The sequence below is a fragment of the Rattus norvegicus genome, chromosome 13, assembly GCF_021556685.1.
Source record: "Rattus norvegicus strain SHRSP/BbbUtx chromosome 13, alternate assembly SHRSP_T2T, whole genome shotgun sequence".
Taxonomy (NCBI): Eukaryota; Metazoa; Chordata; class Mammalia; order Rodentia; family Muridae; genus Rattus; species Rattus norvegicus.
The window spans coordinates 55117510-55133130 of record NC_141546.1 but is presented as its reverse complement, the minus strand read 5'-3'; positions in this window follow the sequence as shown (position 1 = coordinate 55133130).

Here is a 15621-nt window from a genome sequence, read left to right as displayed (position 1 = left end):
AAAGGAGTAAGAGCCAATGAGACTTTCCTCCATTCACAAATCGTTGCTGACAAGACTACGCTTTGCAGGTCAACTTAGATAAATATAATATAGGTAAGATCATGATAACTCTGGCTGTGCCATGTTCAAAATATAGCAGTGCATAGCCCTACTCTTTATTTATTTCTTCTTTTCTAAGATGTTCCCTGAAGCTGAAAGGAGTACTTTAAATGTCCTTTTTATGGGTGAGAACTCAACAGTCCTTTATTCTCAGCACTTAGGGCAAACACGAATCTGTATTCACCGCCTTTCACAGCGAAGAGAGACTTCTTTGATTAAAGTTAAATATAGTATGGGGTTATATCTGACTCTGTTGCCTCGCTTTGGGAATCCTTTCCCCTCACTAAGCTGCCTCTCTAGCCTCAATAAGAGAGATGTACCTAATCATTCTAAAACTTGATATGCCAAAGTTGGTTGATATATGTGGGAGACATTCCCTTTTTTGAAGAAAAAAGGACAGGAAGAGGAGAATTGGGGAGAACTTGAGAACAAACCTGAACTCCTGAGATCTCTCAGACACTGAAGCACCAACCAGGCAGCATATAGCAGGTGATAAGAAGCCCCCAACACATATACAGCAGAGGACTGCTGTCTCTTGGCCCCGGGAAGTTTAGAGGTCTAGTTGGGCATGGGTTGGAAGGTGGAGACATATCTCGTGGGGGTAGGAGGTGTGGGATCTGGAGCAATCAGAGGATATAACAGGAGCAGGAAGTAATCTGGACTCTAAAAGATTAAATAAAATTTACGAAAAAAGATATAGACCTGAAAGAATATTTTTTTTAAATATTGGCAAAATCCTGTATATTTCTCTTCTTTTGTTTTTTTGCTTTTTTGTTTTTTTGCTTTTTTAATATATTTCTCTTTTGGTTTTAGACTTTGTATATGAACTGAAACACAAATTTCTAATACATGTTTCTTTTATTATATGTTTTAGTAGATTCATTACCATGGATTCCTATATTTATAAAGTAAATTTTATTATTTTATAATTATTTTATTATTTTATAATAATGTTTAATCTGGAACAATTATTTAAAAAATTAATAAAAATCTGAGAAAAGTTGTAGATATTTAAAAATTTTTGAGTACTAAAGTATAACATAAGAAGTGAATGAAGAAATGTGGAAATATATGCATGAGAAATATTTCATAGGTATTTAAGACCCTCAGAAAACAACTTATTACTTATTGTCATCCAGTAATAAACAATCAGTTCCTCAAAAAAATCAGTTTCTCCATGTAGTTTTTAAGTTTCTTTAATTGACCCAAAGAATTACACCATCATCTTCCCTTGTTGAAATATTTCTTTTTTAATATTACGAAAAATTTCCTTTTGTAAAACAAAATTAACAACACATATTTTCCTTTGAAGATTTGGTTTCTTATAACCTACTGAGTACACAATTTATTAGTTCACATATTTATTAAATAAACGTATAGTATGTTACTGGTACAACTATAAAGGTACATCAAATTAATAAAAATGACTATAATTCAAAACTCATTTCCACAGAGTTTGTAAAATACAAAATTCTATATGGGTCATAAGACAGAAATTACTTTATTTTGAAATGAAAATTAAGAACAAATATTCAAATCTTTTAAAAGATGAATAAAATTTCTACACTTATTTGAAAAATATTTTATTTAATATAAGCAAAATACATTTCTTTCAAATGATAGGCAAAATTGCATGCACCTTGCAATTAAATAAAATCTCTTAAACTACTAATCCTTTTATTGCTAACTTTGTATGTTCTATGTAACAGAGAGAGAAAGAGAGAGAGAGAGAGAGAGAGAGAGAGAGAGAGAGAGAGAGAGAGAGAGAGAACAGTGATACAAATACAATCAGACCACTAGGCTTCACAGCCTAGCATTTCAAAAACTGAAGACATCCAGCTTATCTCTAAAAATAAAGTATCCTCAACTATTTACTATGCATCTTAACAATATCGCGTAAGTTAAGATATAAGGACATTTAAAAAATTTCAAATCTGTACAACTACAAAATACTTATGACTGAAAGTGAAATCACTTATAACTACTATGAATGGTTTGTAGCACAAATGAGATATGATATCACTACTTTATACTAAAAGTCATAAAGCTAGGAAAAAGCTCATGAAAATGATCACGTATGTGAATGTCATGTGACAGGCAAATTAGGTAGGCAAGCATCCCATGACAGACAAGTGTGAATGTTAATTATTGTCAATATTACTTTTTAATGCATCAATATTTCATCTAAGTCACTTTGAAAGGGAAGTCATCATATGTTTGATATCACAACGAATTGTAACTCCTACAGTGCCAGATGATGGTTTTCAGCTCCAGCTGGGGTATAACTATTAAACTGCTTGGCATAAACTAATTTATGATCTTGATTTTAATAGGAAAACATCAGATAATTGCAGGAGTTCTTTTAGCCCGTCTGAATACACTCCTCTGTTTAATTTCTCACTAATCTACAATCAATTCTCTTTATTGACTATGAAGTGGAGTGGATAAGAATTAACAGATCAAATACGCAAATACCATTGTTTCAAAATAACAATGTCTACTCAGTAATGTGCAGTTTTGCAAAGGTTTTAGCCAAAAATATCAATCTGGCTTCTCACAGAAGTCAGAGGCTAGGGTTTCTTCAAAAATGGTTATTCTACAGCCATAAATGACACTAATGGCCCACATTCACCTTCTTTTTCCACAGTGAACCCCTGGTTGCTTTTGACTCACAATGAATAGTTATTGATGTGATTCAGGTGAAGGTCGAGTTACCTATGTAAGAGAATAAGCTAATATTTTTTGGTTTCATCTTCAAACTGGAGTAGGAGTAGAGGAGAAGGGAGAAGGAAAGAAATAATTTGCAGTATATATTTTTGGTCCATAGTAGAAAACATGCATGTGAATGCGTAGAAAAGGAAATGGGGATATCTGCAGTGTAAAACCAACAAAGCTTCCCATGTAAACAAGACAGAGGGCAACAGGGTAGATGGATATTTTCCCAAACGCTTGCACAGTATGCATAGGGAAATGCAGGACTGTAATTACAAAGAAGCTGGAAATAGATGCTGGGCAGACGACTTGATGCCTGAGAAACCAATAAGGCCTTTTTCTAAAAAAAAAATCTTGACTACACTTATGTATATTTAAGTTTGTGTTTGGTTATTTGTAGGCAATACTGTATTACCATCTATGATATCAAAAGAACTTGCAACATGTTATCAAATTATTATTATAATAGAACTAAATGGTTTACAGGCAAATAAAGAAATGTCATTAATTTAAGTCAATTCATTGAATTTGATGAAAATATTGAGAAGCTATTGGTATCAGGCTTGAGTATGTTGTTAACCAGTCCCTGAAAAAGAAAGTGTGGTGAATATGTGATACAAATAAAACTAACATAATAAAGGAGGTTTGGGATTAAGGGTGTTTTCCTGTAATCACAGAATTTATAATGTTGATTCAGGAGATTTGTTATGAATTCAAGGGTAGATTATAAGGTAAATTCTAAATCAGCTTCATATGTATAATGAGAGTATCCCTCAAAAAATTTAACTACTACTACTACTTCTACTACTAGTACTATTACTACTACTACTACTACTACTACTACTACTAATAATAATAATAATAATAATGTTCAAAATGGAGTACACAGTTTACCTGTGTAAAGCATATACTTTATAAACATAAAACTTTAATTTTAAGACATAATATAGATTCTTGGAGTTTTTGCGTGCACACATTTACATAGAGTAACAAAATAAGTATAAAAATATTTTGGACAGGAATGAGATATTTTTATTAAATCTATTAACTTTCCTTTTCATTTGGGTAGCATTTAACTCACGGAAATGAAGTAATTATTTTAATTCTTTGATTTCAGTAAATTATGCATGTTAATTAATTCTACTTGAAGGACACTTTCATGCACATATTACAATGGAATAATTGCATAATGATAGAATTATCAAATGAATGGCATCTACAATGCATTTCTTTGAAAGACATGCATTAGAAGGCAGGCTGTGACTGCTGCCTTTATCAGAAGCCACAGTTATTCACCCTTGAGCCTATGCTATTTTATCCTTCTACAAAGTTGATAACAGCTATGGAATTGTTAATAGCAGATCCAATTTAATATTTTATACTTGGTAGAGAAATGGAGAAGAACAGTATTCTCAATTATAGTTTTGGAAAAAATCAGAATTTTAGTTTATGAATCATTGCGACTCTCCAAGAAACAAAGATATTTATTCTGTAAATCTTTTGTCAAAAATTATGTATGTAGAAACTTCCTATATTAAGTATCTAAAATTTTGCCCCTTGATTTGATATAGTACTGAGGAAAATCTAGTGACTGGTTGATTCACTCCCATATATAAGATCAAGAAAGGGTTGAATGCTTGCTTTGATCACTGATGGATCCCAATATTTAGAACAGAGTCTACTACATGGTGTGAACATTGTAAACATTAAATAAACAAATTTGGAATACTGAAACTTCACACCCTGTACTGTAACATGATTTAATACTTTTGCAAAGTAGTGAGAGTTAGTGCTTAATAGATATAATTCATGTCAGCAAATTATATTTTCATGTAAATAATTTACATAATAATCAGATTATTTAAGTTACTGTCACATTAGAAGAAATAATATTTCACTTTTTGGCTCCCTGAGCACACACATTCCAAAGCATTTTGCAAAGATGCCTACAAAAGTCTAAAAGTAATTTCCCAATTTGCAGAATGGCAATATTTCAGTGTCACGTCTATATATTTTGTGTGTTCTTAAGTAACAGGATCCATTCAATTAATGCATTTAAATTGTGAGAATGTGAGGCCTTAGAGGTTTAAGTGGAGTCAGAAATAATTGCAATGGCACTGAATTTTTAGATATATGCAGCATGGATAACAGTGGTAGCCCAAAGTGTGTAGGTTTTTACAAAACTTTAGCAATATCAGAAGTGTAGCACATGTTCTTTTTTTTTTTTTTTTTTTATTAACTTGAGTATTTCTTATATACATTTCGAGTGTTATTCCCTTTCCCGGTTTCCGGGCAAACAACCCCCTCCCCCCTCCCCTTCCTTATGGGTGTTCCCCTCCCAACCCTCCCCCCATTGCCGCCCTCCCCCCATAGACTAGTTCACTGGGGGTTCAGTCTTAGCAGGACCCAGGGCTTCCCCTTCCACTGGTGCTCTTACTAGGATATTCATTGCTACCTATGGGGTCAGAGTCCAGGGTCAGTCCATGTATAGTCTTTAGGTAGTGGCTTAGTCCCTGGAAGCTCTGGTTGCTTGGCATTGTTGTACTTTTGGGGTCTCGAGCCCCTTCAAGCTCTTCCAGTTCATTCTCTGATTCCTTCAATAGAGGACCTATTCTCAGTTCAGTGGTTTGCTGCTGGCATTCGCCTCTGTATTTGCTGTATTCTGGCTGTGTCTCTCAGGAGCGATCTACATCCGGCTCCTGTCGGTCTGCACTTCTTTGCTTCATCCATCTTGTCTAATTGGGTGGCTGTATATGTATGGGCCACATGTGGGGCAGGCTCTGAATGGGTGTTCCTTAAGTCTCTGTTTTAATCTTTGCCTCTCCCTTCCCTGCCAAGGGTATTCTTTTTCCTCATTTAAAGAAGGAGTGAAGCATTCACATTTTGATCATCCATCTTGAGTTTCGTTTGTTCTAGGGATCTAGGGTAATTCAAGCATTTGGGCTAATAGCCACTTATCAATGAGTGCATACCATGTATGTCTTTCTGTGATTGGGTTAGCTCACTCAGGATGATATTTTCCAGTTCCAACCATTTGCCTACGAATTTCATAAACTCGTTTTTGATAGCTGAGTAATATTCCATTGTGTAGATGTACCACATTTTCTGTATCCATTCCTCTGTTGAAGGGCATCCGGGTTCTTTCCAGTTTCTGGCTATTATAAATAAGGCTGCGATGAACATAGTGGAGCACGTGTCTCTTTTATATGTTGAGGCATCTTTTGGGTATATGCCCAAGAGAGGTATAGCTGGATCCTCAGGCAGTTCAGTGTCCAATTTTCTGAGGAACCTCCAGACTGATTTCCAGAATGGTTTTACCAGTCTGCAATCCCACCAACAATGGAGGAGTGTTCCTCTTTCTCCACATCCTCGCCAGCATCTGCTGTCACCTGAGTTTTTGATCTTAGCCAATCGCACTGGTGTGAGGTGAAATCTCAGGGTTGTTTTGATTTGCATTTCCCTTATGACTAAAGATGTTGAACATTTCTTTAGGTGTTTCTCAGCCATTCGGCATTCCTCAGCTGTGAATTCTTTGTTTAGCTCTGAACCCCATTTTTTAATAGGGTTATTTGTTTCCCTGCGGTCTAACTTCTTGAGTTCTTTGTATATTTTGGATATAAGGCCTCTATCTGTTGTAGGATTGGTAAAGATCTTTTCCCAATCTGTTGGTTGCCGTTTTGTCCTAACCACAGTGTCCTTTGCCTTACAGAAGCTTTGCAGTTTTATGAGATCCCATTGGTCGATTCTTGATCTTAGAGCATAAGCCATTGGTGTTTTGTTCAGGAAATTTTTTCCAGTGCCCATGTGTTCCAGATGTTTCCCTAGTTTTTCTTCTATTAGTTTGAGTGTGTCTGGTTTGATGTGGAGGTCCTTGATCCACTTGGACTTAAGCTTTGTACAGGGTGATAAGCATGGATCGATCTGCATTCTTCTACATGTTGCTCTCCAGTTGAACCAGCACCATTTGCTGAAAATGCTATCTTTTTTCCATTGGATGGTTTTGGCTCCTTTGTCAAAAATCAAGTGACCATAGGTGTGTGGGTTCATTTCTGGGTCTTCAATTCTATTCCATTGGTCTATCTGTCTGTCTCTGTACCAATACCATGCAGTTTTTATCACTATTGCTCTGTAATACTGCTTGAGATCCGGGATAGTGATTCCCCCTGAAGTCCTTTTATTGTTGAGGATAGCTTTAGCTATCCTGGGTTTTTTGTTATTCCAGATGAATTTGCAAATTGTTCTGTCTAACTCTTTGAAGAATTGGATTGGTATTTTGATGGGGATTGCATTGAATCTGTAGATTGCTTTTGGTAAAATGGCCATTTTTACTATATTAATCCTGCCAATCCATGAGCATGGGAGATCTTTCCATCTTCTGAGGTCTTCTTCAATTTCTTTCCTCAGTGTCTTGAAGTTCTTATTGTACAGATCTTTTACTTGCTTGGTTAAAGTCACACCGAGGTACTTTATATTATTTGGGTCTATTATGAAGGGTGTCGTTTCCCTAATTTCCTTCTCGGCTTGTTTCTCTTTTGTATAGAGGAAGGCAACGGATTTATTTGAGTTAATTTTATACCCAGCCACTTTGCTGAAGTTGTTTATCAGCTTTAGTAGTTCTCTGGTGGAACTTTTGGGATCACTTAAATATACTATCATGTCATCTGCAAATAGTGATATTTTGACCTCTTCTTTTCCGATCTGTATCCCTTTGATCTCCTTTTGTTGTCTGATTGCTCTGGCTAGAACTTCAAGAACTATATTGAATAAGTAGGGAGAGAGTGGGCAGCCTTGTCTAGTCCCTGATTTTAGTGGGATTGCTCCAAGTAAGAACAGCCAATCTTCTTAACTACTGTGTCATTTTTCTACTCCCTTAATTTATTTTCATAATCAGAAGTGTAGCACATGTTCTTAAAGGCATCAAAAGAGGCTCCGTCTTTGTTTTTGTTAATTTCTTAGCTTGCTGAAATATTATTATTCTAAATTAGGAAAAATGTAAAACTATTATTAAAAAGTAGGTATTTGTTTTTGTAAGTCATGGTGAGACATTTAATGTAATATAAAGATCTAATGAAATTAATAGTATTTCATAATAATATTATGATTTAATTCAAAGTAATTTACTGTTATCATGGAAAGCTAATAAAGTAAGTCCTTTTATTAAAACCAAAAGAAAGCAGCTGGAAACTGGAAAGTGGGTATTGTGTATAGAGTATATATTTGCTGAATGATCTTAGAAAAGGGTCATCTGGGAAGCCAGTATACTTTATTTTGCTTTGGCTGTTAGTCAAATAAATTTGATTTTCCAAATAGCTATGTAACACATAAGCCTTAGTGTTGCTAACTGCTTCCAAAGAAGAGTGGATGGTATCTGCTCTTTAGTTATTTTCAGAAATAGCCATAACATCTAAGTGTGAAGAACGTACAGCCATGACTGAGAAGGTAGATGAGCATTGTGAGCTTTGTGAATCACTTTCCATATTACTATAACAAGTTAACTAACAGAAAAAAGTAAGGAGAATTCTTCATTTCTTTCATAGTTTCAGAGGAATATGAGACATCATGAAATGATTGGTGAAAACAGCAACAGGAGTGACTTTATCCAGATCAAGAGGTGTGAGGTCAAATGTTGTAGACCAAGAAGCCGAGACACCATATTGGAGCTGGGGATAGCATAGCTGTTCAAGACCTGTCCTTAGTGACAGACTTCTACTAGCTTTAAAAAGAAAATTGGATAATTTAAACATTTACATTTCAAATGTTATCTCCTTTCCCCTCTCTCCCATCCTAATCCCCAACCCTGCTTCCATGAAGATGCCCCCACTCCTACCCAACCAGTCTCACCTCAACGCCTTGGTATTCCCCTACACTGGGGAAAAAAAGTCTTCACTGGACCAAAGGCTTCTCCTACTGATGCTAATCAATAACATACCCTGCAACATATGCAGCTAGAGCCAAGAGAAACTCCATTGATTGGTGGTTTAGTCCCTGGGAGCTCTGGGGTGTCTGGTTGGTTGATATTGTTGTTCTTCTTATGGGTTATAAACCCCTTCAACTCCTTCAGCCTTTTCTCTAACTCCTCCATTGGAGTCCCTGTGCTCAGTCTGACGGTTAGATGCAAGCATCCTCATCTGTATCAGTGAGGCTCTGACAGCCCACTGAGCAGACAACCACATCAGACTTCTGTCAGCAAGCTCTTTTTGACATCAGCAATAGTGACTGGGTTTGGTGGCTGCATATGGAGTGGATCCCCAGGTGGAGCAGTCTCCAGATGACCTTTCCTTCAGTCCCTGCTCTATTCTTTGTCCCTATATTTCCTCATGTGGGTATTTGTTCTCCCTTCTAAGAAGGACTAAAGTATCCACGTTTTGGTCTTCCTTATTCTTGAGTTTCATAGGGTCTGTGAACTGTTTCTTAGGTATTCTGAAATTTCGAGCTAATATCCATTTATTAGTGAGTGAATAACATGCATGTTGTTTTGTGAATGGGTTACCTCCCTCAAGATGGTATTTTCTGGTTTTGTCCATTTGCCTAAGAATTTCATGAAATCATTGTTTTTAATGGTTGTGTATGACAATTCCTGCATCCATTCCTCTGTTGAAGGATGTCTGGCTTCTTTCCGGCTTCTAGCTATTATAAATAAGGCTGCTGTGAACACAGTGGAACATGTGTCCTTGTTATATATTGGAGCATCTTTTGGGTATATGCCTAGGAGTGGTATAGCTGGGTTCTCAGGTAGTACTATGTCCAATTTTCTGAGGAACCTCCAGACTGATTTCCAGAATGGTGGTACCAACTTGCAATCCTACCAACAATGGAGGAGTGTTCCTCTTTCTCTATATCCTCGCCAGCATCTGCTGTCACCTGAGTTTTTGATCTTAGCCATTGTGACTGATATGAGGTAGAAACTTTTGACATTATTGTCACCACACATTCTTTGTTTTCGAGAGCTTCAATTATTCAATTCCTTATTTTCAGCCACTCCCATGATTAAGCTTCTCATTCCTCCAAGTTCTCTTCCATCTTCCTTCTCACCTCTACATTGCTTTCAGTATCTTTCTCCCTATCCTCCCCAGATTTATAGCCATATAATGGTTCACCACAACTGTGAGTTCATTTGGTAATAGGATATTTTTCAACTATAACTACTAAGATTTGAAAGAGGAATTGAAGTGATTAGAGAGTGTCTTAAGCCAAACGCCAATATTTTCATATGAAAGTCATAGACTCAGAAGTGCACATGGATTATGTCAAACATATAAAGAGATATTGAAATAATGTATTGGTAAGCCAAGAATGAAAAGAAACTATCAGAAACTAGGAAAGTTTGAAAAAAGATATTTCTAAGAAAGTTTGAAACAGATATGCATGCAATGAATATGAATTTTGATTTCTGTTCTGGTACATATATATATATATATATATATATATATATATATATATATATATGCATGTGTGTAACTGAGTGTGTTTGTGTGTGTGTGTGTGTGTGCACGCGCGCACGCGCATGAGATCCTATACAATCCTATACAATGTTACTTGTATGTATGTTTAGTATTGGATAATCAATTGATATATTCTGCAAAGGCAATGATCATTTCTTTAACTCTCAGTATTCCTTGCTTGAATGTAGTACTTCGTTTAGTGTTAAAGCCTCATGAACATTAGTCCATTTTTGTAATGTCTACTGCTGTCATCCATTTGCAATTCCTGTTTAGTCAATTGTGTTGATGAGAATTTGTGGCTGTAGATTTAGACATCCAAGATACACAATGTCACAACAAAGCTCCTGCTTCTTTGCCTCATAACACCCCCTCCAATTTAATATAACTCCTGAGCTTTAGCTATAGATGTTGTGAGATATATATGTATATATTATATATATATATATATATATATATATATATATATATATATATATCAGTTGGGCCTGTTCTCCACAAATATGCATTTTTAATGGATTGCGTCTCTCAGTTACTGTGTACAGATATTGCTGAGAAATAAGGACTACATTTTCTATTGATATACGGATAAATATTTAGAAAGTAGTTGGGGATTATGCTGGCTTAATGAAATGGCTGTTGTAGATTCTCTTTTGAGAGTCACGATTTTACTAGCTATTTTTTGGTAGTTGACTAGATTTCCAGCATCAAGCATGATATCCTCCTTAGTAAGTGGGTTTTAAAAGTCCAATTCCAGAGCTTTTGTTTATGTACAAAGTATCTGGGCCCCCATTGAACCCTTATGGCTATTGTGCCATGTTACTGATTGTTGTGGTTCATAGTCATGGTAGCTGTGTAATGGTGTTCCCTCCCTTGTAAGCTAGCGTGGTACCTTACAAAACAACAAAGATAATAATCCTCAGAAAGTAAGCATAAATGTCAATTGTGTCTCAGGGACCTCTAAAACCTGTATATGAAAAGCATGGTGTCTTTAGCAAAAGTAACTAATCTTCTACTTCTGTTGATCAAATGACCAAGAACAATAGCAATAATCACCTGTTTTAGGTATCACTTGAACAACCATGATCAAGTCATAAATACTTCTTGAATCTTGTATCAGTACTTCAGGCCTCCCATAGTCATGACCTTTTATGATAGGTGTCTACATTACCATTCCTCTCATTTGCATTTTTTCTCTCCTGAATATTATATGCTTCATTCTTGTCTCTTTATTTTGATGACAGAGAAGAGATTTCACTTAATGTTGTATTATTATTTTTGAGATTTGTGATTTGCTGTTGCTAATGCTACATTTCAATTTATCCCTACTCTCTGAACCTTCATAACTTTTGCTACCCTTATATGATCAGGTGAAATTGGATGAAACTTCTTGCTGACTTTCCTAAATGGAAAATCTTGCATACTACATGTAATAGGAATGCTTCTTCATGATACAATTCAGGTTATAACTAATAATTCATGAATTCCTTCCATGACATTCTATCTCACATATACTAAATATCAAAAGCCACTGAATAATAAGTAAGACCTTCCCAGTACACTCTTCTCCCCTCATCTCTATAGCACGCAGTAAATATCCTATCTTCATTCAGCTACCTTTTTCTCCATATTCAGGTATGATTCCCCTCCCTCATTGTCACTTGCTATACATCAATTCTAATTTTCATAGGCCTACAGGTGGTCTCCAACTCCAGGTTGCATCTATCTTTAAACCTGAGTATGTACATCCTGGCCCTGCTAGAGTGCCCACACTTGATCTGCTTCTGCTTCATTTGATATGCTCTAACTAGCATCATTTCTCACAAACATCCCTCTGTGGAAACAAGCTTATTTGGCTTCTCATATCTTTAAACTGAGCTAGATTTTAAAAACTACTATGAGTATGGTGTAAAAATTTATTATAATAAGAACAATCTTTATTTGAAAAGGGGAAATACAGCAAATGCAAGGCCCCCAAACCTGGTTGTCCCAAAGACAAGAAAGTGTGCATCCAGATGCAAGTCATGCTATTGTAATAAGTTGTTCTCAACTTATGTCTGATTGGTAAATAAAGATGCAGACAGCCAATATCTGGGCATAAAAACATAGGTAGGGTTTAGAGTTCCCAGGCTTGGGATTGGAGGAAAAATATAAGAGGGAGAAAAAGAGAAAAGAAAACTGTCATGGGTTACATAAGTCAAAATAATGACCATGTAGTTCTGCAAATTGGAGTTAAGAGCAACCCAAATGAAAGGTGACAATTTATATAATGGGATTATTAGCTGGAAAACAGACCCAGTGACATAGAGGCTAGATATATCCCCAGCTCCTGTGCTTATTCTGAATATAAAGTTCGTGGGTGTATCTTTTCTCCAGGAACTAAATGATTAAAGGCAAGGTAGGAGCCCTGTATTAGGATTAAAACATTTCTGCAGCAGTCCTCTGCCATTTGCCATTTGCCCTTGCAACCTATCCCTCAAATTAAAATTCACACACAAAAATAAACAAAAAATAAACAAAACAAAGCATACAAACATATCTTGTCAGAGAAGCTATAGTGTATCACAGTATGCCCCACAGCATACTCCTCTGTCCACATATCTTCACTTGCAAATATTTATTGGAATGAGTCATTGGTCTGGTTCAAGATCTGTGGATTCTGTAACACCATCAATACTGAATCCTCACAGGAACTTTTCCTGGTAATCCTGTTGTTGTCCTGTGTCATGGAGGTCCTGTGGCTTTGGATCATCAGACCTAGCCCTATAATGTGCCCAAACAGCTTACAAATGATGTAGACTCATGCTTGTGCCAACTCAAATTCCTCTATCTGGGCCTCGTTGGTAGCTGAGTTCACTGAGTCTCCCTTATCCCCAAGACTACTGCAAGCTCTTCAACACTGCTATGGTTAGAAAGGAATTTCTGGGAGAATGGGGTCCCTGGCCATAGGGCACTGATGTCGTATCCAAGCCATTCTATCTACCAGGAGCTAGCATCTGTGGAGCAAGTGATGGGCTTATACTCGAGGCTGTCACACAGATAGCACTGAAGTAACTGAGCATAAGAAAAACACAGTTCTTTTCACTGGAATGAGTTTCAATTAGAAAGCATTTTCACTGGAAGGAATAAAAAAGTCTTGGGACTGTTCTTGTACCTGTACCCCAAAACGCTGAGTCAATTGACTTTGGCAAGTCCTGAGTGATAGGTGAGAGAAAACAAGTGAATCAGAAATGACAGTTGCCAAGATCAATGTGGGGAGGGTTGGGAGGGGAACACCCATAAGGAAGGGGAGGGGGGAGGGGGATGTTTGCCCGGAAACCGGGAAAGGGAATAACACTCGAAATGTATATAAAAAATACTCAAGCTAATAAAAAAAAAAAAAGCTCAACATTCTCAAGGAACTTGATATAGGGGGCTGTCCATTCTGTTGTGAGGCATGCACTCACAACACTCACTTCATTTCTACTTCTACTAATTCTCTGAGGAGGACATGTAGGAGACTGGTAGAATCCTTGTACATTATTTTACATGCTTGTATCCAAATATGAATTAAAAATGATCTGGTCTTTACAATCAATGCAATGGAATTCTACAATAAAGAAAAATGAATTAGTAATATTTATTTTATTTTTATCATTAGTCAATTTATTTACTTCATATATCAATTACAGTTTCCTTTCCCTCTGCCCCTCTCAGACCCACTGTCTGTCCTCTCTTCCCATTCAGCTCAGAGGAGAGGTGTCCCTTAATACCTGCCTTGACATATCAAATTACAGTAGGACTACTGTATCTTCTCCTACTGAGCAAGTACAGCCCAGTTAGGGGGAAAAGTTCCAAAACAGGCAACAGTTTCATTGAAAGCCATCTCTCCCATTTTTAGTGGCCCAACATGAAGATGCAGATTCATGTCTGTTACATTTGTATAGGGTCCATCCCATGCAATGTTTTTGGTTGGTGGTTAAATCTCTATTAGCCCCTGTGGGACCATGTTAGTTAATTCTGTATGTTTTCTTGGGATTTCCTTGTCTTCTCTGGCTCCTTTGATCCTTCCTCCCCATCTTCCATAATACTTCTCAAACTCAGCATAATGTTTGGCTGTGGATCTCTGCATCTGATTTTATCAGCTTATGGGTGAAGCATCTCGGTGGGACAGTTATGCTAGGCTCTTGTTTGCAAGTATATCTGAACATAATTAATAGTATCAGGGTTCACCTTCTCTCATGAGATGGGTCTCAAGTCAAGCCAGTCCATTAGTTGGCCATTCCTTCATTTTCTGTTCCATCCTTATCCATGCATAGATTGTAGGCAGGACAAATTTGGGGTTTAAGATTTTATGGTTGGTTTTGTATCCATCTTTCCATTGGAAGTCTTGCCTGGTTCAATAAGGTGGTCTTTTCAAGTTTCATGGTTCCTATTGCAGGAGTCTTACCTAGGATCATCATCATGGATTCCTGGGATTTTCCGTTGTACTAGGTTTTTAGTTCATCCTAGAGAGGCCTGACTCCCTTTCAACTTCAGATGTCCCTCAGTTCTCATTCCCTCTGTTTGTCCCCAACTCCATTCCTCTGCTTCTTAACCTCAACTATCCCTCACCCAGAGTCTTCCCTCTATCCGTCTAAAAGTAGCTAATCTCTTTCTCCTTCTCAGTAAGATGTAAGCATCTTCCCTTGGGCCCATCTTGTTATTTAGTTTCTTTGGGTCTCTGTTTTGTAGCATGGCTGTCCTTTTCTTTATGGCTACAACTCACTTATAAGTCAGAATATACCAAACCTAGAAAAACATGGTATGTTTTCATAGGTACTAACAATTATGAATTAAAAAGATGAAATCTTTCACCTGCAAAACGCAAGGAGTTGCATTAATTTCTGAGACTATATATAACATTCAATGATTTTTTAAGTTTAAACCCATAATTATAGACCAAATTATTTATCATATTTGGCAATTTAGAATATATGATCAAAATAAATGTTGTATAGTATAATAGATGACTATTACAAGACCACTTATCACTGCAAGATTACATGTGTAAAATCATTCATAAAGCAAATAAAAGAAAAATAATAATGGAAATCAACATAAACATATAAATTATACTGTACAGAAGACTTTGATTCCTTTTCACTTTTTTATGATAATTATTGATTTTAATTTGACTATACAAGTTCATCATTTTTCAGACCGTTATCACACCTCTACTATTCAATAATACCTAAACTATTTTTACTTATTAAAGTAAAATATACTTTGTTACAGTATAGTTTGGGGACAATTTTGTATATAAATTATTTATCTGCATTGTTATGTAAAGTGTTTTTAGTTTATTAGACATGTATTCCATTTCATACTTCTTTTTATGTATCTTTCATCA